Consider the following 26,047-nt stretch of genomic DNA (forward strand, 5'->3'; position numbering starts at 1 on the left):
GCTGTCCTTTACATCTTGTGTTACTTATTTACACTGTTACTTCACACTGTTAAACCTTATATCTTATTTAACCTCAGTAGGGCCCTGACCTTCCTCGTCACTACCCAACCGAAGTTAGGCTTGGCACTTACTGAGTACCGCTGTGGTGTACTCATGCCCTTCCTGCGCATGTTTTTCATGTGCAGATCCAGGTACCTCTACTCAGGCTTACCATTCTTGAGGCGAGACGATTCTACGGGACTTCGAGGTATATCTGCCGCGTCCGCAGACCGAGGAGTCTCCTTCTATTCCTGCATCTAGTATTTAGCCCTTCTGTACTTTATGTTCTTGATTAGACATTCCGGAGATTAGAGCTATGTAGTGTTTTCTCAGCTTGTGGATCCGTGAGTTTCCGAGTTTTGGGATAGTGTATCAGATTTTGGAAAATTGTGTGTATATGCCAAGCAGCATTTAAATACTGTTTCTTTCAATTATTCGGCTTTTGATTATTTATTCCGCAAGATTAGTTGTTTTCCGCATTTGTTAGGCTTACCTAGTCGTAGAGACTAGGTGCCGTCACGATAGTTCACGGAGGCGAACTGGGGTTGTGACAAGTTGGTATCAGAGCTCTAGGTTCATAGGAGTCATGGATCACAAGCCGATTTATTAGAGTCTCGCTGATCGATACGGAGACGTCTGTACTTATCTACCAGAGGCTATGTAACTATTAGGAAAATTTCTACTTCATTTGAGTTCCTTGTCGTGCGAGATTTTTGATATCCTAATTCTAAACTTCTGTCTTTCTATTATCTCACAGATGGTGAGGACACATGCTACTCGAGATGACCAGGCACCCGCGCCCTCTACTGGAGCCGTTAGAGTCTGGGGCCGGGGTAGAGGCCGAGGACGCGCTCGTGGTGCAGCCAGAGCACCCGCGCAAGCTGTCGCCGAGGTACGACCAGCAGTACCAGCCGGAGCCCAGACACCTGATACGTCTGCCACTACTACTCCAGCACTCCAGGAGACTTTGGCACAGTTTATGAGCATGTACACCACTTTGGCTCAGGCAGGGTTGATTCCCCTTGCTGCAGCCACATCCCAGGCCAGGGGAGGAGCACAGACTCCTGCCGCCCGCACTCCTGAGCAGCGAGTGCATGTTGATCAGGTCCCAGAGGTTATTCCTGCGCCCCCTGCAGTGCCAGTTCAGCCCGAGGACATGGCAGCGTCTTCGGAGGATGAGCAGCGATGACTTGAAAGGTTCAAGAAATATGATCCTCCTGTATTCAGTGGGTTAGCATCGGAGGATGCCTTGGGATTTCTGGAGAAGTGCTATCGTATTCTCCGTACTATGGGCATATCAGGATCGAGCGGGGTTTCTTTCACTACCTTCCAGCTTCGAGGAGCCGCCTATCAGTGGTGGCGTGCTTATGAGTTAGACAATCCGGATGAGGCAGCTTCCCTGACTTGGGCTCAGTTTTCAGATATGTTCACGAGGGAGTATGTTCCCCAGAGTCTTAGGGACGCCTGGCGCGCGGAGTTTGAGAATTTGTGCCAGGGTACTATGACTGTCTCGGAGTATGCTGTCCCTTACATCGACTTGGCTAGACATGCACCAGCTTTGGTTTCTACGGTTCGCGAGAAGGTTCGCCGGTTCATTGAGGGGTTTATTCCCAGCATCAGATCTAGCATGGCTAGTGAGTTAGAGATGGATATATCTTACCAGCAGGTGGTGAGCATTGCTAGGAGGATTGAGGGTATGCATGCTAGGGACAGAGAGGAGAGGGAGGCCAAGGGGTCTCGAGAGTCAGGCCATTATTCTGGTGCCCGTGCCCCAGCTGCAGGTCGTCATGGTAGGGGTCATATAGGCCGCCCCGTTCATTCAGCTCTTCCAGCAGCCAGTGGTATTCTAGCTCCACCTAGGCCTCAGGAGCCTTATTATGCACCTCCAGTCTCTAGTGCGCCTCCTGCACGGGGTGCTTCCAGTGGTCAGTCCAGCAGACCTGGCCCGAGCCAGTCACAGCCGCCACGTCCTCCCAGAGCTTGTTTTGAGTGTGGTGATACATGCCATATGGTGAGGGATTTCCCTAGACTCAGGAGGGGTGCACCTCCGCAGACTCCTCAGCCACAGCAGGCCCCGCAGAGCTCTCAAGCTATGGTCCCAGCGCCAGTTGCTACTCCACCGGCCCAGCCAGCCAGGGGTGGAGGTTGGGGAGGTAGAGGTCGCCCTCGAGGGGGAGGCCAGGCCCGATATTATGCTCTTCCAGCCCGTACTGAGGTTGTCGTCTCCAATTCTATCATTACAGGTACTATTTTGGTCTGTCACAGAGATGCATCGGTTCTATTCGATCAAGGCTCCACTTATTCTTATGTGTCTTCCTATTTTGCCCCACATTTGGGTGTACCTCGGGATTCTTTGAGTTCCCCAGTTTATGTTTCTACTCCTGTGGGAGATTCTCTTGTTGTGGACCGCGTTTGCCGGTCATGTTTGGTCATTCTTGGTGGTTTTGAGACCAGAGCTGACTTATTGTTGCTCAGCATGGTTGATTTTGATATTACCTTGGACATGGACTGGTTGTCGCCCCATTATGCTATTCTTGATTGTCACGCCAAAACCGTGACACTGGCCATGCCAGGTGTACCGCGTATTGAGTGGAGGGTTGCTTTAAGTCACACTCCCAGTAGAGTTATTTCTTTCCTTAAGGCTCAGCGTATGGTTGAGAAAGGTTGTGATGCGTACTTAGCTTATGTGAGAGATGCCAGTATGGATACTCCTTCTTTTGATTCAGTCCTAGTAGTACGGGATTTCCCTGATGTGTTTCCAGCTGATCTTCCGGGCATGCCACCTGACAGAGACATTGATTTTGGCATTGATCTGTTGCCGGGCACTCAGCCCATTTCTCTCCCTCCGTACCGTATGGCTCCTCCTGAGTTGAAGGAGTTGAAGGAGCAATTGCAGGAATTACTTGATGAGGGTTTCATTCGGCCCAGTATATCGCCTTGGGGTGCTCCTATGTTATTTGTAAAGAAGAAGGATGGTTCTATGCGCATGTGTATTGATTACCGCCAGTTGAATAAGGTGACAGTGAAGAACCGCTATCCTTTGCCTCATATTGATGACCTGTTCGACCAGTTGCAGGGTGCTTGTGTGTTTTCTAAGATTAACTTGCGTTCAGGCTATCATCAGTTGAAGATTCGGGAGCCAGATATCCCGAAGACTGCCTTCAGGACTCGGTATGGTCATTACGAGTTCCTTGTTATGTCATTTGGGCTGACTAATGCCCCAACAGCCTTCATGCATCTGATGCACAGTGTTTTCCGGCCATATCTTGATTCATTCGTGATCGTTTTTATTGATGACATTCTGGTATATTCCCGAAGTCGGGAAGATCATGAGCAGCACCTGAGGACAGTGCTCCAGGCCTTGGGAGAGAAGAAGTTGTATGCTAAGTACTCAAAATGTGAGTTTTGGCTGGATTCTGTGGCGTTCTTGGGTCATGTGGTCTCGAGAGAGGGTATTCAGGTGGATCCGAAGAAAGTGGAGGCCGTGCAGAGTTGGCCCAAACCATCCTCAGCTATAGAGATCCGTAGTTGTCTTGTCTTGGCGGGTTATTACCATCGATTTGTTCAGGGGTTCTCCTATGACCAAACTGACCCAGAAGGGTGCTCCGTTCCAGTGGACAGAAGAGTGTGAGGAGAGCTTTCAGAAGCTCAAGACAGCCCTGACTACAGCCCCAGTTTTGATATTGCCTACCGGTTCGGGGTCTTATACTGTCTATTGTGATGCCTCGAGAGTTGGCCTTGGAGCGGTATTGATGCAGGACGGTAGGGTGATTGCCTATGTGTCCAGACAACTGAAGATACACGAGAAGAATCATCCTGTCCATGACCTTGAGTTAGCTGCCATAGTTCATGCCTTGAAGATCTGGCGTCATTACTTGTATGGTGTGCCTTGTGAGATATATACTGATCACCGGAGTTTGCAGCATCTGTTCAAGCAGAAGGACCTTAATTTGCGTCAGAGGAGATGGCTAGAGCTGCTGAAGGATTATGACATCACTATCTTGTATCACCCGGGCAAGGCCAATGTGGTGGTCGATGCTTTGAGCCACCGGGCAGAGAGTTTGGGGAGTTTGGCTTATGTACCAGCAGCAGAGAGGCCTATGGCGATGGATGTTCAGGCCCTAGCCAGCTAGTTTGTGAGATTGGATCTTTCGGAGCCCAGTCGGGTTCTAGCTTGTATGGTCTCTCGGTCTTCCTTATTCGATCGTATCCGGGAGCGTCATTTTGATGACCCCCATCTGCTTGTCCTCAAGGACAAAGTGTTGCATGGCGATGCTCGAGATGTGACTATTGATGCTGACGGAGTACTGAGGATGCAGGGTCGAGTTTGTGTACCCAATGTTGATGGGCTTCGAGAGTTGATTCTAGAGGAGGCCCATAGCTCGCGGTATTTCATTCATCTGGGTTCCGCGAAGATGTACCAGGATTTGAGCCAGCACTACTGGTGGAGGCGGATGAAGAAGGATATAGTTGGGTTTGTAGTTCGGTGCCTTAATTGTCAGCAGGTGAAGTATGAGCACCAGAGATCAGGTGGATTGCTTCAGCAGATAGAGATTCTGGAGTGGAAGTGGGAGCGGATCACCATGGACTTCGTATCTGGGCTCCCACGAACTTTGAGGAAGTTCAATGCCATTTGGGTTATTGTGGATCGGCTGACCAAGTCCGCGCATTTCATCCCTGTGTGTACTACCTATTCCTCGGAGCGGTTGGCGGAGATTTATGTCCAAGAGATTGTCCGTCTGCATGGTATTCCAGTTTCCATCATTTCAGACAGAGGTACTCAGTTCACATCGTGATTCTGGAGAGCCGTACAGCAGGAGTTGGGTACTCAGTGGAGTTAAGCACAGCATTTCACCCTCAGACGGACGGACAGTCCGAGCGCACTATTCAGATTCTTGAGGATATGCTCCGTGCGTGTGTCATTGAGTTTAGAGGTTCTTGGGATCAGTTCTTGCCATTGGCGGAGTTTGCCTACTACAACAGCTATCAGTCCAGCATTCAGATGGCACCGTACGAGGCCTTATATGGTAGGCGATGTAGATCCCCGGTGGGTTGGTTCGAGCCAGGTGAGGCCAGATTATTGGGCACAGACTTGGTTCAGGATGCTTTGGAGAGGGTCAAGGTGATTCAAGATAGACTCCGTACAGCCCAGTCCAGACAGAAGAGTTACGCGGACCGGAAGGTTCGTGATGTTTCCTATATGGTAGGAGAGCGGGTTCTGCTTCGGTTTTGCCTATGAAGGGCGTTATGAGATTTGGGAAGAAGGGAAGTTGAGTCCGAGGTTTATTGGCCCTTTTGAGATATTGAAGCGTGTTGGGGAGGTTGCTTACGAGCTTGCCATACCTCCCAGCTTGGCAGGAGTTCATCCGGTATTTCATGTTCGATGCTCCGTAGGTATCACGGTGATCCGTCGCACGTGTTGGATTTCAGCTCAGTCCAGTTGGAGAAGGATCTATCTTATGTTGAGGAGCCAGTGGCAATATTGGACAGGCAGGTTAGGAAGCTGAGGTCAAAGAACATTGCATCAGTGAAGGTTCAGTGGCAGGGTCAGCCGGTCGAGGAGGCGACCTGGGAGACCGAGCAGGATATGAGCAGCCAGTACCCTCATCTTTTCACTACATCAGGTATGTCTTTGTGCTCGTTCGAGGACGAACGAATGTTTAAGTGTGGGAGGATGTAACGACCCGGCCGGTCATTTTTGGAATTTACGCCCCGATCCCCTATTAATTGCTTCCCCCAAGTTTATTTCTGCTATTTTGAATTTGCCGGGATGGTCGGTTTGAATTTCGGAGAGTTTTGGGACACTTAGTCCCTAAATGAGAGCATAAGTGTTGGAAAGTTGACCATAGTCGGAACAGTGTGAAGACGGCCTCAGAATGAAGATCCGATGGTTCCGTTAGCTCCGTTGGGTGATTGCGAGTTTAGGGGCGTGGTCGGATTGTGTTTTGGAAGTCCGTAGCTAATTTAGGCTTGAAATGCCGAAAGGTCGAATTTTGAAGTTTCCGGTTGGATAGTGAGATTTTGATCCGAGGGTCGGAATGGAATTCCGAGAGTTTCAGTATTTCCGTTATGTCATTTGGGACGTGTGTGCAAACATTCAGGTCATTCGGAGGTGGTTTGGTTGGGTTTTTGATCAAAAGCGGGGTTCGGAAGATTTATAGAAACTTAGGCTTGAATCCGATGTGTTTTGGTTGATTTGATGTCGTTTGAGGCATTTTGAAGATTGGCATAAGTTTGAATAAGGTTTTAGGATATGTTGATGCCTTTGGTTGAGGTCCCGGGGACCTCGGGTGTTTCGGATGCTCAACGGATCATTTTAAGTTGTAAAAATGTTGCAGATTTTGTTCAGCTGTTGCAGAGGAATTTTACCCTTCGCGTTCGCGAGTGGACTCTCGCGTTCGCGATGAGTCGGTTGAGGAAGGTGAAATTTAAGCCTTCGCGTTCGCGAGGGAGGCACCGCGTTCGCGAAGGGCTAAGGGTTCGTGCATCGCGTTCGCGGGACGGGCATCGCGTTCGCGTAGAGTCCTTTGGTCAGTTGGGTCTGAGGTCGAATTTGTTCATCGCGTTCGCGAGAGTGGGAGTGCGTTCGGGAAGGGTAAGCTTGAGGAACCTTCGCGTTCGCGAGGGTCTTGTCGCATTCGCATAAGAGGATTTTAGTCAAAGTCATTTTTGTGCTTCGCGAACGCGAGGCTTTGACCGCGTTCGCGAAGAAGGATTTAAATGCCTGGGCAGAATGTTTTAAAAGGCTTATTTCGCGAGTCTTAGCCTAGTTTCCTCCATTGTTAGGCGATTTTGAAGCTTTTTGAAGTGGGTTGAAGAGGGATTCAAGGGAAATCACTTGGAGGTAACATTTTTGACTTCATAACTCGTTTAAAGACCTAATTAGTGGTGGAACATTTGGGAGAAATGGGTAATCAGGGCTTGAGTTTAAGAGACCTAGAAAGGGGTATTTGAGGGGTCAATTGAACTCCGATTTTGGTGTTCTTGTTATGCGTAGACTCGTGAGAGTATGAGGATTCCGAAAATGTAAATTTTACCCGATTCCGAGACGTGGGCCTGAGGGGCGTTTTGATCATTTTACCTAATTTCGCGTATTAGCTTAGAATTTAATTATAGAATTAGTTATTTGAAGTGTTATTTACATTATGAAACTTAATTGAATATATTTGGGCCATTTGGAGTCGGATACTCGTGGCAAAGGCGTGGTTTCGGGTTGACTTGCACTTGTTCGAGGTAAGTGGCTTGTCTAACCTTGTGTGGGGGACCTTTCCCCTTAGGATTGATATTGTGGTAATTGAAATGCCTCGTACGTGAGGTGACGAGTGCGTACTTGTGCTAATTATTGGAAATCTGGTTTTTTTCATTAAAAATAGCCTTGAATTGTGTTCTTCTTTTTCTTGCTTACACTGTTTGGACATTAAACCTGCTGTAGCTTAAAGAAACATGTCTACTTGACTAAATTGCTCTATTTGCCTTAATTACCTTAATCGTATTACGTGAACCATGCTAGGTTAGGATTACCTGCTTCACTTTGATATGAAATTGATTGGATTGAATTCTTGTTGTTACTGTGTATTTACTTTGGGACTACGGAACGGTATTCCGGGAGATCCCCCTGCACTTTTACTTTGGGACTACAGGACGGTATCCCGGGAGCTCCCCTGTATGTTTACTTTGGGACTACGGAATTGCATTCCGGGAGATCCCCCTGCACATCTATGAGTTGGACTACGGGACTGCACCCGGGAGATCCACTGGAGATGATATTATTATTTTGGGGACTACAGGACGGTATCGTGGGAGATTTCCGGTTGTTATCTTGGAGCTGAGTTGTGTTCTCTTACTGTGTCTTACTTGCCTCTGTGATAGTTGTTGCTGTCCTTTACATCTTGTGTTACTTATTTACACTGTTATTTCACACTGTGAAACCTTATATCTTATTTAACCTCAGTAGGGCCCTGACCTTCCTCGTCACTACCCAACCGAGGTTAGGCTTGGCAGTTACTGAGTACCGCTGTGGTGTATTCATGCCCTTACTGCGCATGTTTTTCATGTGCAGATCCAGGTACCTCTACTCAGGCTTACTATTCTTGAGGCGAGGCGATTCTACGGGACTTCGAGGTATATCTGCCGCGTCCGCAGACCGAGGAGTCTCTTTCTATTCCTGCATCTAGTATTTAGCCCTTCTGTACTTTATGTTCTTGATTAGACATTCCGGAGATTAGAGCTATGTAGTGTTTTCTCAGCTTGTGGATCCGTGAGTTTTCGGGTTTTGGGATAGTGTATCAGATTTTGGAAAGTTGTGTGTATATGCCGAGCAGCATTTAAATACTGTTTCTTTCAGTTATTCGCCTTTTGATTATTTATTCCGCAAGGTTAGTTGTTTTCCGCATTTGTTAAGCTTACCTAGTCGTAGATACTAGGTGCCGTCACGATAGTTCACGGAGGGCGAACTGGGGTCGTGACATAACACCAAAACTAGTGAAGAAAAGAGAGAAATCACCCCTCCCCCCCCCCCCCAAATGAGCTATTGTTCATGCTCGATAACTGGAGCTAAAGACCACAAAATCAAATCTTCACCGTTGAAATTCAACAATTAGATGTAGAAAATCTTTAGTTCAAATTTGAGCACGATCCAACCATTAACGAATTAGAAAATGTAGTTTGAAGTGGACTATTGCAGCTAATTTTCACTGGGCAAAAATCACCACTTCTCTCTCACTTTTTTCTCTATATGGATGCTGTAAATTAAATTTTATGTTCTTTAAATAAGACCTAAGTTGGTCATATATATATATAGTGTGATATAAGGCAAATTAGACTAGGTCCAAAATGTATTTTATTTATCCATATAGGAAGAAAAAAAATCTAAAAATCCAACAGTATTTCCGTTGTTAGTAACCTATTTTGTATTGCTAACCACAACATGAACCTATGTTTAGGTTGGAGACAACACCAGTTCCATACTTTCCTAGCTCAAGCTTATAAAATTAAAGACTTGTAATGTTTATGGTGAAAAAGAAGAGATGGAAAAAAAAGTAAATGAGTGGAAGGACAAAAAAAAGTTATTGGTTCTGCCTGTAAAACAAAAGATGTCTTTTTTTTAATAACTTTCTAAACTGAGGACAAAAAACAAATATCAGTCGCAGTGAAAAACAATATGTGTAAATCCGTGAAAAATATGCAAGGGTCAAGACCCAACACATGTTTAGAGGATGTTTGTAATTTTCACAAACATGTTTCACGTAGATATAAGAAACTTATATTCGTCTTCACCTCATAGAGGTTTACGAAATTTGCATAACTTCGTAAGATGAAAATATTGCAGGAGTTTGCCCTGATTTTTTATAAGTTAGCATTTTAGCTAAATTTTTTAGTATTTTGATAGGGTTTTATGCCCCATTTGTTGGAATTAATAGACTAATTATGTTTTAAATTATGAAGTTTTAGGGTATGAAGTGATTAAAGAGCCTAGAGGAGAAGAAAATCATTAAAAAAAATATGCATGAGAATGGTGAATGGAAGCTTAAAAGTGCTAAAAGAATGAAAATAAAGAAAAGTGGAAGATGTGCGTAGCTACGCTCCCTTCATGCATGCTACGCTGTTAAGGTGTTGGAAGCTGAAGATTTAGTAGTGTTTGGAATTAGCTACGCTGCTATGCTTAGCTACGCTCCCTACCTACGCCAACTGAAGAACTGAAGCATTGCAAGAGAGAGCTGTCATGCGTAGCTACGCACCACTTTTTGAGTAGCTACGGTGGCATCCGAGGGGAAATTTTGTCATAATTTTTAGATGACTATAACTAGATTTTTAGCTAGATTTCTTAGGTCATCTTTCATTCTCTTGTACTATATTTCAACTTTTGAGCCATTTTAAGAAGAATTGGGAGATCAACAACACTTTATTTAAATTTTCTTACAACTTTAGTATTTAATGATACTTGTCTTCTTATTTCATCTGTTATTCTTTATTTCTCGTATGAGTAGCTAATCTCTTAAGCTAGGATTGTGAACCCTAAGTGGGGTTATATTTTTGGGTTGTTAATATAAATTTGAAATTTGATTAAGCTTTGTGTTATCTAATTACTCCAAGCTTTATTGAATGATTTTATGGTTGCAAATACTAAATCTATGCCTATTTTGTGTCACGGCCCCAATTTTCCTCCGTAAGATGTCGTGATTACACCTAGTCTCTAAGACTAGGTAAGCCTAAAATTTAGTATTAACTTGACATAAATAATTAACAGAAATACTAAAGCAAGACAAATGAACTCGTATAATCTCCCGAAATAGAATCTCATCAATACACTTCCCAAAATTGGTGGAACTGAGTCATAAGCACTACAGATTAAGCTAAAATATCTACTACATCATTGCCTGAATAAGAAATACAACAGTAGTAAAACTAAAGGAAGGTGACTCTGAGGCCTGCGGACGTCGAGCAGGCATACCTTGAAGTTTCTGTAAGCAGTTAAAAGTCGATCACTAACAGCCGGCACGAGTAGACGTACCTGGATCTGCACAAAAAGATATGCAAAAGCGTAGTATGAGTACACTACAACAGTACCTAGTAAGTATCAAGCCTAACCTCGGTAGAGTAGAGACGAGGCTAGATCAAGACACCTACTAGGATATAAATAAGCAATATGAAAACATAATAAGGATAAATAATTGAAGGCGGAGGAATAACTGATGCGAAATAAGTTAATAGCATAAACTAATACCGGAATTGTAAGCATGGAAATAACATAAATAAATCAATTAAAGAAAACCACAATGATCATATACGGACAATAATTGATAGAACAAGGAAGAAACAACAACAAGTAAGTGTTCCCACCAAAAATCTTTGCAACATGAGATAAATAACAAGAATCACAACGAGGTACCGCCTCATGTACAATAAGAATCACAACCGAGGTACCACCTCGTGTATATATCAAGAATCACAACCGAGGTACCGCCTGGTATTCACAATTCTCAATCTTAATCACAATCTTTTCTTATACCGCCGCATGAGCCTTACATTTAAATAGGTTTTGAAAATAGTTTTTTGGAAATAAGTACACACACTTTAGCCCACCTTATGATGTCGTGTGGCTTCACGTAATTCCCTTATAAGCAACACGCACATAAGTCCCATCTTATGTCGCCGCATGCACATTAAACCCTAGCCTTTATATTGCCGCATGCATGTTATCACATCACAATAACAACCTACACCACAACTGGCCATATATCACAACTTGCCAACAATCAACAATATCAATATTTTCACAAAAATGACTCCACCACAACGTATACAAGAATATCAACAATAACAATGAATGTAAAATTCTCAACAAGAAAGATATCTCAAAAATTATCAACTTCGCCTCAAAGTGATTTGGCTTTCACAACTTCAACACTAATAATTCAACAATAAGAAAGATAATGTGTAACCACAGACTAAATACAAATAACTCACAATGGAAGAGATAACATGACTTAAAATATGAACAATAACAACGAAAGAGATAATTTGTAACAATGACTTCAAATAATAATAATCAACAATGAAAGAGAGGACACGCACAATGACTTCAAGTAATGATAATCAACAATAAAAGAGATAACATGTAACAATAAAAGGGGCAACAAGTTCAACAAAAGGATGAGAGCGATTTATCATGTAGGATGTAGAACAAGTGTTAAACAAATCATTTAAGACATGTAAGGATAGAGTAATACAAGTAACAATAGATTGACTACGAGAATTTAGAACATAATATAACATTTCAATTAAAGTATGGAAATTCTAAGTAGCCTAAACCGGTCATATACCACATACAACCCGTGTACCCACTCGTCACCTTGCGTACACGGCTTTCACATAGCACAAATGAGTCAATCAATACCAATCCTAAGGGGGTAGTTCCCCCACACAATGTTAGGCAAGATACTTGCCTCAACTAGGCCAATTCAACTCTCGAAAATGGCTTTTTCCCTAGAATTCACCTCCATACTGCTCAAATTTAACCAAAATTAACTTAATATCATCAAACAATGCAAGGAAAATTAACTACAATAGATGAAGTTAAGATCTTTACACTTCTTTCCAAAAGTCAACTCGGGGCCCGTCCGGTCAAAACCCGGGTTCGATGGTAGATTTCGACTACCCATGGCCCCACGAGATCATATATGTGATTAGTTTTAAAATCCGATCCCAAAATCGACTCTCAAAACTCAATTTCTTATTTTTCACAAACTTGACAAAGTTTCACAAATTTTCACTTTGATTCACATGATTTTGATGTTAAAATCTAAGATATATTTAGAAATAGATTAGAAATTTGTAGATGAAAATCCCTTCTCCAAATCACCTCCTACCGAGTCTAGGGTTCTAAAATGAGAGTATGTGTTGAAAAATCCCGTCTCCCAGCCCTTTGTACTAGCTGCAGTTGTCGCATTTGCAAACACTTGCAATTGTAGATCAGGGCTCGCATTTGCGAACCCTGACAACCACATTCATCATCGCAATTGTGACAAGAGGCTTCGCAATTGTGAAGCTGGAAACCTCGCAAAAGCAAACAAATATCGCAAATGCGAACTTAGTCAAAATCATGCTGACTTCGCAAATGCGAAGGAGAAGTCGCAATTGCGACATCTGTGCCCCCACTGTCACCTTCGCAATTGCGAGGCTGGTGCTCGCAATTGCGATAACTGGGCACCAGCAACACCCTCAGTTCAATTCAGATCAAAACCATTCCGAAACATGTCTGAAACTCATCCGAGTCCTCGGGGCTCCAAATCAAACATCCACACAAGTCTAAACATCATACAAACTCGCTCGCGCGATCAAAATACAAACTAACATCTAAAACTACGAATCAAACACTAAAATGCATGAATTTCAAAGTAAATTTCAAGAACTTCTAAAATTACAACAAGACGTCTGAATCCTATCAATTCAATACCAAATGATACCAAATTTTTCAGACAAGTTCTAAATAGTATAATGGACCTATTCCAAGTCCTAAAATCAAATTCTGAACTCAATAGCTAAAACTCAACCTATTATTAAACTTTTCAACTTCAAATTGCCAAATTTTGACAAAATAATACAAATCAACCTACAGACTTCCGATCAATTCCGGGCATACGCCAAGTCCAAATTCGCAATACGAAGCTATCGGAGCCATCAAAATACCGTTCCGGTTCGTTTTTACAAAAGTCAAAGTTTGGTCAATATTTCTAACTTAGGCTTCTAAGCCAAGAATCAAAGGGTCCAAAACAACCCGAAAGCTTTCTGGAACAAAACTAACCAACCCCGCAAGTCATAAAATCATAAGCAAGCATGTGTGAAGCATAAAAAAAGGTTAACAGGGAGTCGTTACACAAAACGACTGATCGGGTCGTTACATTATCCCCTCTTAAAATAAACGTTCATCCTTGAACGTGCATAAAGACATACCTAAAGTGATGAATAAATGAGGATAACGACTCCGCATGTCGTGCTCAATATCCCAATCCTCCTCGACCAGATGACCGCTCCATTGAACCTTTACTGAAGCAATGTTCTTTAATCTCAACTTCCAAACTTGTTTGTCAAAGATAGTCACCGGCTCCTCCATATAAGTCAAATTCTCGTCCAATAGAACTGTGTTGAAGTCTAAGGCATCTCGAACCAAATATGTGCCTAATAACTTAGCATTTCCCAACTCAAACCAACCAACTAGAGAATTTTTTAGACAAATATTATTTTGTCACTTGTGTGTGCCTCTTTGTGAAGTTGCTTTCTAGATATTTTGTACTCTTTTTTTTATAGTGAACTGCTCATATGCACGTGTGATGTAGGTCAATTGGCTGAATCACGTTAATGTTTGTGTCTCTTCTGGTATATTTCTCTTTTAATTTGTTGTCCATTTTATCGTTGTAAAGGGTATACTCTATTAACTTTCGTATGACATTTTATTATTTCGATTCTAACAAACATCTATATTATATTAAAAACTCGAAGTCCCTTAGCGAATTATCGTTTCCCTTTTTTACCCTTTAAAAATTAATTTTACACTGGACAAAATTATAATTGTATTTTAATTATTTTCCTAATATGTAGGGATTTAAAATCAGCTAAATTTTATTTATTAAATCCTTCCTTATTTGAACTATGTAAAAACTCCTTATATTTAGGAATTTAAAATTGAGTAAGATTTTACTTCTATAAATTTTTTCCTTATTTAAATTGTATGACTATCAAAATTCTAAGTTTTAAAATGTTAGGAATAGTAATGAAAGCTTTTCTTCAAATAAATTATCTTATAATTAAACACTTAAGAATCATGAAGTAGATTTGTAAACATATCTTGTATTATTTTTTAATATTTGATATTAGTTTTTAATAAACTTGAGATACGACTTAAGAGATGTTGTCCATCAAGTATAAAATTAGTTCTGAAGAGAATTACTCCAGCAAATATGAGACCAATTGTGATAGCTTTAGTAACATTAGTGTACTACTATATGTTATGGTCTTTCATCATAAACTTTGTTTTAGACGTTATAAATTATAATTTATAACTTTTTGTAGCACGGACAATTATTTTAGACAGAGAGAATTTAATATGGTCCAATTATCACTTTTTATAGGCATCACGTACTGTTGATACCCAATTTTTTCCTATATATTTTTTATATGCGAAATACTTTCAAAATAGCATATGTATGCATATATAAATGTGTCCAAATGTTTTAGTATTTTTCTTAATTTTTAAAAGATTTTTAAATCAATTTATTGCCCTATTTTAGCAATACAAAAACCAATAATTATTCCTCAAATTATCATTTTGGTGAGTAATTCATTTTATTCCCATATTTATCCCAAAATATAGCTAAGGTAATTATTTGCACATTTTTACAAACTTATTCAATATTTTTAAAGCTAAATTGCATATAATTATAATATTAGCCTATTTTAAGAAATAATTGCGTCTATAATTATAAAATTGATTCCAGTATTTTTAATTTAATATTTATGTATTGTTATTTAATTTAGCACCTTTAATTTATTTTTAGAAATCATTTTACTGTTTTTATAAAATAAAAAGGGAAAAAGTGGCTATTTAAATACTAGCCCTATTTCATTTCAATTGTAGCCCAAATTAAGCCCCCCTAATTAACCATATTTCAATCTCAAACCGGACCAACCCAATTCCTAAATTACCCGACCCCTAACCCGTTAATAAAACCCGCCCGGCTCCCCTTTTGATCCAGGCCGTTGATCAAAATGATCAACGGCCATAATTACCCCTTTCCTTTTTAATTTCCGAAACACACTAACCCTAATCACTTTCACCTAATCAGCCGCCTTTGAACCTCTTCGTCTCTCAAACTCTCTCGAACATTCCTAGAACCCTAATCGTCTCCCACCGTCTTCAACCTCGAAACCCACCGGAAACCATGGCTTCTCCGGCCATGGGAGTCTTATATTCACCTCCTATCGCTCCTATGTGCTCGATACTTGAAGATTCGAGGCCAGACCTCGAAGGTCTTCACTCAGACCTTCGCCGACTCGAGGTTTCNTTTAACGTGGATTCTTGTAGATTTACCTTCTAGTTAATTAATATGTTCATTTTATCTATTTCTCCTTCAATTTCTGTTGTTATTATGGCTAGCTAAACCCATAAGCTAGGGTTGTGGCTCAACCCTAGTGTGGGTAATTAATGGGTATGATTGTTTAATGCTTGAATGATGTTGGGTGTTTGATATTTGGGTTATTTTTATGTTTTCACTTGGATTTGGTGGTTGCAAACACTAAATCTAGCTTTGTGGGTCTTGACTCTTCTTGAGAAAGAGTGTCTATGACTCCAAAATTAACCCAACAAGGAATTGGGATGGACCCATGAAAATGGTAGTCCCAATTAACGGGTAAAACCTCGAGAGAGTAATTACCCAACTTGAACCCTAAGTTGCTTGGTTTGTTAGCCTACCCAATTGGTCTCGAGAGAGTCAATTGGGCAAAATCATTCTTTCTACCGAGAGGTGTGAGAGTGAGTGTTATCGTGCAACGGTTATATCATAAGCCCCATAATCATCATTCTCGTATTAGGAATCTCTACCCGTTAGTTGACCACCTAGGTAAATGCCACGACCCTAGTGCTTTTCTCTATCTTGCATACAACCTAGACTTAATATCTTAGCATAATTTAGTTATAATTAGTAATTGCTAAATTGTAGTTGATAATCACAAAAAATCCAAAAATGATAGAAGATCAATTAGAGGCAAACTCGCATTTCTAGGCTAAACAAATATCCAACTCCCTTCCTAGCTCCCTGTTGAAATTGACCCCGATACCACTATTGGGTAAAAGTATTAGCGCCCACTCTTCCAAAGGTTGAGTCCGCTGCGACCTAATCAACATCTTTTGTACAATTCTGAACTTTTTGCTAAAACTCTCCTACACTGGAGTTTCCACTGATTTTACAATGGCTCGACAAGTTTCTTTCATGTTTAACGTGTATGTATGATTTATATGTGATGAATCCTTATACAAAAAGGTTTTCAAACTAGAGATTGACTCAGAATTCCTTTTTAATAGGTCTAATTGATTGTTTGCTGATTTTCCTTAAGTTAAAACCTTTTCCATCTTTCTGACTTGGTTCATTCGTACCAAATCTCAGACCTTATGATTTCTTGGCTGTTAATTAATTTTCTTTCCTTAAATTGTACAACCGTGTATTTCAGAGACTTTGTCCTTAAATAACCTTTTTGTATTTACCCTCAATTGCATGTTTTACACAAGTGCTTGATTAATTTCTTTCCTTAATTGTGTTATACCCGTTTGAATTTGAATCCCTTAATTAAAGGGAGTCTTATGTGATTGATTTACAATCAGTCTTCAATTATTTTCTTACCTTATTTCCTCATGACCTACACACTATAAATACACGACCCCTCTTTTCACCAAGACACACGATTAACACATTTCAGACCTCACAATTTCACAATCTCTCTTGAACTCACACTCATAGTATTCTGTCTTCCTATTTGCACTTTGGCTTTTACAAGACTACTGCCTTTTCTACTTGTTTCTTTGAAACTGGTATGTTCTAATTTAAGTTTCAGCATCACCCCAATGTGTTTACTTACACTTTTCTTTTGTATCCATGTCTACTTTATTGTTTTCTGTGGAGTTTGATATTTAGTTTAGTAATGCCTATGTTCTACTACTTGTTTCTTTTACGAATCTTTGCTCCCCTACCCCATTACCCCTATGTGTTTGTGAGTGGACTCAGGGCATGGCAATATGAGTTGTTGTCCATGAACTGAGTTCTGAACCTTAACCTCCAAACAGGCTGGAGGGTGTGCCAGCATCTCCCATTACTGAGTATGCCCATCAGCCTGCTCTCCTTATGTTCTTGCAAATTCCCACTCCCCTACACCCTTATATGTGCTGATTTTAAGTTATTCCCCTTTCCCCTTTCCCCTTTCAGAATCCTGCACTTGCACTCTCTCTTAGTCCTTAGGTTCTGTCCCCCTCCTGTGAGCCTTGCCTTGGGACCCTGAGTTCTCTCTGAACTTGGACACTTGAGGGCTGGCTCTTCCACACTGCATTATGCCCTAGTCTGGTAATGTATTTGGGGTGCAAGCACTGCCCGGAGTTCATGTGAGGCTCTTAGGGAACTCTGACACACCCCAAATGAGAGAAAGGCTTTTAAATCTGATCTTTGGAGTTGGTTTACTTCATACTTCAGACAGGAAGTCTGAATCAGGCTCTCCTTCGTTGTAATTTTCAATTTCTGATGTATTTTCTTTATTTTCTTTGGACTGTAATAACTTTGTAATAAACTTTTGGGGAGGATTAGTAAAAAGGGAGGGGTAACCATGCATGTATATGGGTAGATAACTTGCCTATAGGAATCTCTAATTTCTGCATTTTTCATCTAGTTACCATGTCTATAAGAACTTCTGCATTTTCATGTAGTTACCATGCCAATAAGATTTATGCATTTTTCATGTAGATATCCTGCCTATAGTTCACCTGTGAATTTCTGCATATCATGTAGATAGCTTGTCTATAGGAACCTGTGAATTTCTGCATATCATGTAGATAACTTGTCTATAGAAACTTGTGAATTTCTGCATACCATGTAGATAACTTGTCTATAGGCACTTATGAACTTCTGCATTCTCATTTAGATAACATGTCTATAGGAATTTCTGCACTCATACATAGACACCATATCTATAGGATGCACATGCATGTAGATAATATGCCTATAGGTCCTTTCTGGTTCTTGCATACTCATCTCTCATTAGGCAAACGTGTTTTAATAACCAATGTAATCAGATATCATGCTCGTAATAAAAAATGCAACCCTAGATATCATGTTGAAGGATTGCTGCACTTCTCTATGTCTATAACAGTGTTTTAAAGTCAACAAACACATAGAAAGCATTCCTATAGGGGTTCTAATCAAATCTAAATCGCCTCATTCGTTTATAAGTTTAAAACTGGCATTACCAATGGCAGAACCTGTGCTCGTTTTTTTACTGGCAACTTTCTTTTTACCTAAATCAATCTGCAATTAGTTCTTCTTCTTTTGTTTCTGAAATCAGTAGATATCATGCCCATAGGTTTCGTCTATCACTTAGGCAAGCCTTAGGATAAACTTATAAACTGAATCAGTCTTTATCAATTACGACCAGTAGGCAGGCCTAATTCGGACTTCTTATATGAAAATATGTAATAAATCAGTCTGCCTCAACCTCTTTTAAACTTAATCAGACCTTAATCATTACGTGCAAGAAATGCTAAACTATATGCTTTTCTTTGATCTAAGGAGGCCTGTTTGAGCCTTATTTGTTTATGTGCTTTCCCCATACTTGCTTATGTGTTCTTGCTTGTCGCCTTAGTATTTTTACCTTTGAAACTATAAAAGCCCAACATCCCTTCCCTTTAGGATTAGTAGTCCTAAATGCCTCCGGGACTGATAGGATTGGGGCGGGTAATAGCATGCAATAAGAAAACGACACTATTCCGCGCTTTAATACCTTAACGGGGTGGGAAAGGGTAGATATGGATATGATGACCACGCGATAACACCACGTGTATAAGTGATTACCGGGTGTTGTGTGGGGTGATCCATATTATTTATAAACCTAGGACCCCCCCCCCCCCCCCCTTGTTTATTTCATTGTTTATTTTCAAATTTATCAAACTATTTTTTCCTCAAAATTCAGCTTTTCTTTCGTTTCTCTTCACTCCATCTATTTGCAACCTTTATGTGAAAATCCCCTCTTATTTGAAGCCTTATTTGTCTATATGTTATTTGTACCCTAAAGTCACAACAATAGCTTGGCCGGGAACCACACTAGTGGATTCTGAGGGGTGCCTAACACCTTCCCCTTGGAATAATTTCAAGCCCTTACCCAATCTCTGGTTATCCAAACTCAAACCCTTCTTAGTGTCCTAATGCACTTTAATCATTAGGTGGCGGCTCTTCACTTCTCTTAAACCCAATTCCCAAAAGGGAACGAGATGTCCTCCCAAATGTCATAAACCCGATTTCGCGAGAAAAAGGGGCATCGTCAGCATGGCGACTCTGCTGGGGATATCTTTTAGGCTTTTACCATTTCAAGTTATTACTGTGACTTTACATCTTTTATGTGCCTTTATTTGTTTAATCTGTTTAAGTATTTAATTCCTTCTCCTACTGCAAGAACTGACTCGTTTCTTTGTTTCTTTCCTTTATTTCTTTACTGATTCCCTTTACTGCTTTCCTTTACTACTGTTTTAAATTTTGAGGATTTGTTGTAATTATTGCTTTTGTAACGTGCAAATACATGACAACTTGTTTTAATTATTGCATAAGCATATTTTCAACATCATATTCCACTCGTGCCAAACAAAATACCATAGCAACGCTTATAATGAGTGGTTGCGCCCTTCCAATATTATCACCTCCTAAATCCGGCAAAGGCATATTTGCGGTAAAACCAGTCGATCAACGATGTAGTCGATGGTTCCGTGCCTTTCCCTCTTGAGTTGTCCGCTCAAGGGTACCAGTCTAATACCCCATAGAAACCTTACTCTGTTTAACTGTTCATGCATCATGGTCAAACCTAGCCGAGTCAGTTATGTTGTCCTCATAATGACTCTTTAAGATAGCCCTGTCCAAAGTCCACTGGGTTTCCCTAAACCCAAACGGACATCATCACGTTCTGTGCATTTATTTGGAGAACTAAGTGCTTAATGCTAATTATTGATGTTAAATAGTCGAGTCCGGTGGGGGTAGGGTCTAACCTTTTTGTTTTGCAGAAAATGAGGCACGAGGTCCCCAGTTTCGGTATGATTAGCACACCCCCACTCTTGCTAGACTGGTGGAGGAGTCTTCCATCAAATGACCAAATCAATGAGTGGAAGGAGAGAGCCGCCAAAGCTAGCGGAAAGTTGGAATATCTAGAATACAGTCTGCTGGAATTGGAAGGAAAAGTGAGGAAGAGAGTCACCGACTGCCAGAACTCTGAAGGAAACGAAGGAGAACACCTGGCAAAGGCATTTTTACTGGTGAACCTACGCGAACTGGAGGATCTGATCAACGAAAGCATTCAACCTGAGGAAGGTCCCGCTGGGACCAAATAGATAGGAATTTCCATTTCCGCTTTATGAGATGTAATAAGGCCAATGGCCATTAGTGATTTTTATTTTCTTGTCATTCAGTGTCGTTTTAGGATTCGTCTACTTTTTATCAATAAAATGAGGCATTTAGCATTCCAAGTTCTCCAAATTAACTTGTCGCTAAGCCTACCTCGGGCACAACGAGGTCCCCAAAATTAGGACGCGCTTTATATTTCAGCACTACGTGTTTAAATATTGCAACATTTTTTTATATAATCCTTACTGACTTATTACTTTTTTGTTTTTACTTTTTGTTTATTCCCCTCCCCAAAGGTTAGTTCGTAAACTCTGGCAACGTCATCATATTTTACGAGATCCAGGGGCCCTCCACCTACTCCTCCTCCCAGTCCTGTCAGACACAAAAACAAAGGAAAAATGGAAGATTCGAGCAACTCAGCTGAACGGGTAGAGGTCACTCATGGTATTCTGGTCCCTAAGGAAAATGCATCCCAACTAGAACAAAAGCTGTTGAAGTCAGGAAGAACTTGATCAAGTCCGGAATTTGGCGAATCTATCGTTTTCCCTCACCACTCCAGAGGTTACTTTACCAAAAAGTCATAATCCTGTACCTCCGCAAAACATCCCAAAGCAACAAAACCATCCCGCTCCTCACCACCACTGCAATACTTGCCATACCTCAAATGATACCTCATTGCTCATCCCAGAACTCCAAAATTCCACAAATGACCACTGCCACACCCAGCATAATACCCCCATCTACGTGGAGACTGTGCCACACTCCACCCATCCCATCTCAAGCACACCCGAGTCCGAGGGTAAGGACTTGCTCATCAGAAATCTGGTCGAAGAGCTTAAGAAGTTGACTAGCAGAATTCAAGGCGTTGAAGGTAGTAAGGGAATTGAGGGACTGAACTATGAAGATCTTTGCATACAGCCCGATGTTGAACTGCCCGAGGGGTACAAACCTCCCAAGTTCGAGATGTTTTATGGTAAGGGAGATCCAAGGGTCCACTTGAGAACATACTGTGACAAGTTGGTCGGAGTGGGAAAAGACGAGAGAATCCGCATGAAGCTTTTCATGAGGAGTTTGAAGGGAGACGCCTTATCTTGGTACATTAGCCAGGATCCGAAGAAGTGGTCGAGCTGGGTAAGTATGGCATCTGATTTCATGGACAAATTCAGGTTCAAAACAGAGAACGCGCCAGATGTGTTTTATATCCAAAACTTGAAGAAGAAACCCACAGAGACCTTCCGTGAGTATGCTACTCGATGGAGGTCAGAAGCTGCTAAGGTTAGGCCTACTTTGGAAGAAGAGCAAATGAACAAATTCTTCGTTCGGGCCCAAGACCCACAGTATTATGAGAGGCTGATGCTGATCGAGGATCACAAGTTTTCTGATATCATCAAGCTAGGAGAAAGGATCGAGGAAGGCATCAAGAGTGGTATGGTTACGAACTTTGAAGCCTTGCAGGCTACCAATAAGGCTTTACAGTCTGGTGGTACGTCCAAGAAAAGGGACGTAGGTGCTGTAATGGTTGCACAGAGAACCAAATCCCCTATCAAATACCAAACCTATCCAATGCATCCACCCACATATCAACCTACCCTAAATTACCAAGCACCCTCACCCACTTACCAAACTCCACCGCCCACTTATCAATCAGATCCACCTCCCGCATATCAGCCCACCTCATCTAAATACTCCCAACCAGCACATGTTTACCAAGCCTACAACACCCAACCATCCCACTATCAATCACCTCCCCCACGTCAAAGCTTCCCTAGACCTCGACCAAATTTTGACCGCAGACCTTCTAAACAGTATACCGCCATTGCTGAACCGATTGACCAGCTGTACGAAAGGCTCAAAGATGCTGGTTATGTCACCCCTATCCCTGCCATAACCCCAGAAAACCCTTCTCAGTGGATCAATCCAAATAAATCCTCTGCATACCATTCCGGCATGAAAGGACATACCATTGATGAATGCCGCTCTCTGAAGGATAAGATCCAGACTTTGATTGACAATAAGATCATTGTAGCAAAAGAGCCTGCTCCAAATGTCCGCAATAACCCTCTGCCAGACCACAAGGGCGGAGGTGTTCACATGATCGAGATAGAGGACGACTGGGACCCCGAGGGATCAATTGGTTTAATCACAGAAGGCGACGATCCAAAGAAGCCAGTAGTCACCCTCAATCCAGTTGTGTTCCAGATTCAGCCTTCTGGGTCCGCTGAGGTAGACATGTCCATGCCACTCGAGTTTGAAGCACCGCCCTCTGCAAAGACGCCAGCGCCGATTGAGGTTGAGTTTATGTCGTCAGCAAACACACCTACACCCTTTGAAGTTGCAGTTTTACCACCTGAGAAGCCTTCTCCGTTCGGGGTAAAGATAGCCATGCCAATTCCAGTGGGAATGTCAGCCATAACACCGGTCCATACGAAGTCTATACTAGGGGACTACACAGTCGAGGCCAGAAGAAAGGGGAAGGTCAAGTTCGGGGAAACCATTGCGGCACAGGGTATGACAAGAACCGGCAGGGTTTATACCCCGGAGTATTTGGCTGAGTCAAGCAAGCAGGCCTCTAGTCGGCCAACCATCACTTAAACTGGTGCCGACGATCTCTGGAGAAAGATACAAGTCAAAGGATACTCAGTCATTGATCAGCTGAACAAAGCACCGGCGCAAATTTCTATCCTCGCCTTGCTACAAAGTTCTGATGCACACAAGAATGCCTTGTTAAGAATGCTAAGCGAGGCATATGTACCAAGTAACATCACGGGCGGAAAGATGGCAAACAGGGTAGGCCAGGTATTGGAAAGTCACAAGATCACTTTTCATGAAGATGAGCTGCCGCCAGAAGGGTTGTGTCACAACAAGGCATTGCACATCACCGTGCAGTGCGAAGATTATTTTATCACCAGGATCCTGGTCGATGGGGGGTCCAGTCTCAACATTTGTCCGTTGGTAACACTCAAGACATTGGGAAAAGGGCTGCATGAGATCAAGGACGGGGCCATCAACGTTAAAGCTTTCGACGGTTCTTAAAGGTCAACTATTGGGGAAATTAGCTTGTGTTTGCAAATGGGGCCTACTTGGTTTGATGTTGATTTTCAAGTGATAGACGTACCAGCATCTTACAATCTGTTGTTGGGACGACCATGGATTCATGCCGCTAGGGCCGTAGCGTCAACACTACACCAGGCAGTGAAGTTTGAGTGGTATCACCAAGAGGTGATCATTCACGGCGACGGTAGCAATCCCATATACAGTCACCAGACCATTCCAGCAATTGGAGGAAGAAGAAGGATAGGCGGGGAAACTTACCATCACATCGAGCGAGTCAACGCCGTTGATAAAGACAAATGGTGGGATAGCAAGATTGAAAGCATATTGAATTGGAGTGGGTATGAACCTGGCAAGGGACTTGGCAAAAACCTCCAAGGAATCGCTAAGCCCATCAAGCTCAAGAAACATGGCACCACCTTTGGATTGGGATATGAGTATACTTGGGAGGAGTTCAACCACTGGTCGCCACCATGGCGCGGCCCTTACTATCCTTTGGAGCAACCAATACCCAATTTGGAGCAGACTTTCCAGCCGGCCGAGGTCATTTACGGGTCAGAAGAAGAAGAAGCACTGGCAGCAGTAAGGAATTTGTTCCTGGAAGGCGATAATATGGATTGTTGTGTCATTTTTGAGGAGGAGGGGGAGGAAGGCCCTTCCATACAGGCTGTAAGCAGAGGAGCAAGCCTCAAAAACTAGACTATCAGAACCACCAAAGCCCGGCGAGCCTCAGGGTAGCAAGGCTGAACAAGCATCATGCACTATTTTATTTTACTAGTTTACTTTCCTTTCGCATTTTCTTAATTTTCGCAAGAAAGAGCTCCAATGTTTAAAAACATTTATGGAATTTATCAAAGCATTTCGCTTTTCTTATAAATCTTACTCTTATTATTTTCCCTCATTACTTTACTTATACAGCATTACTATTACTTATCTTGATGAACCAATGACTGTGACATGCAACGAGACAACGCAACAAACGGACATAGATTCAGAGGAAGATGATATACCAGAAGAGATTATTAAAGAAGTTGAGAATTTTAAGAACAGACCTAAGTCCAACCTGGACGAGACCGAGATTGTTAACCTGGGAGATGCAGAAAACATCAAAGAAGCACGGATCAGCGTTCACTTGTAATCGTTAGAAAAGAAAGAATATACAGAATTTCTAAGAGAGTATGAGGACATATTCGCCTGGTCGTATGATGATATGACTGGGCTAAGTACGTCTATTGTGGCACACAAACTGCCGACTGATCCGACATGTCCACCGATGAAGCAAAAGCTCAAAAAATTCAAGCCAGATATGAGTTTGAAAATCAAGGAAGAAGTCACCAAGCAGGTCAAAGCCAAAGTTCTCAGGGTAGTAGAATATCTAACATGGTTAGCCAACATTGTGCCGGTACCGAAGAAGGATGGGAAGGTCAGAGTCTGTGTCGCCTACCGGGACCTCAACCGGGCCAGTCCGAAAGACGATTTCCCCTTGCCGAACATACACATCCTGATTGACAATTGCGCCAAGCACGAGTTGCAATCATTTGTGACTGGATACCATCAGATCTGGATGGATGAAGAAGATGCTAAGAAAACGGCTTTCATTACGCCGTGGGGAATGTACTGCTACAAGATGATGCCATTTGGCCTTAAGAACGCAGGGTCCACCTACATAAGGGCCATGACTACCATTTTTCACGGTATGATACACAAGGAGATCGAGGTGTACGTAGACGACGTCATCATTAAGTCAAAGAAGGCCATTGATCACATGGAAGATTTGAGGAAATTCTTTAATAGACTGCGAAGGTACAACCTAACGCTGAATCCCGCGAAGTGTGCATTTGGGGTTCCAACTGGAAAATTGCTTGGGTTTATTGTGAGTCGCCGGGGAATAGAACTGGATCCATCGAAGATCAAATCCATTCAAGAATTGCCACCGCCAAAGAACAAGAAGGACGTAATGAGTTTCTTGGGGAGACTTAACTACATCAGCCGGTTCATAGCATAATCTACCGTTATCTGTGAGCCAATCTTCAAGATGTTGAAGAAGGATGCCGCCACCGAATGGACTGATGGCTGCCAGAAAGCTTTCGATAGAATCAAGGAATACCTGTCAACACCACCAGTCTTAGTCCCGCCTGAATCAGGTAGACCTCTGTTACTCTACATCGCAGTGTTAGATGGTGCCTTCGGGTGCGTCCTGGGGCAGCATGATAAAATGGGAAGGAAAGAGCAGGCCATCTATTACCTCAATAAGAAGTTCACTCCATACGAGGCCCGGTATTCTCTGTTGGAACGCACCTGCTGTGCTTTAACTTGGGTAG

Source organism: Nicotiana attenuata, unplaced genomic scaffold (genome assembly GCF_001879085.1).
Source record: "Nicotiana attenuata strain UT unplaced genomic scaffold, NIATTr2, whole genome shotgun sequence".
Classification (NCBI taxonomy): Eukaryota; Viridiplantae; Streptophyta; class Magnoliopsida; order Solanales; family Solanaceae; genus Nicotiana; species Nicotiana attenuata.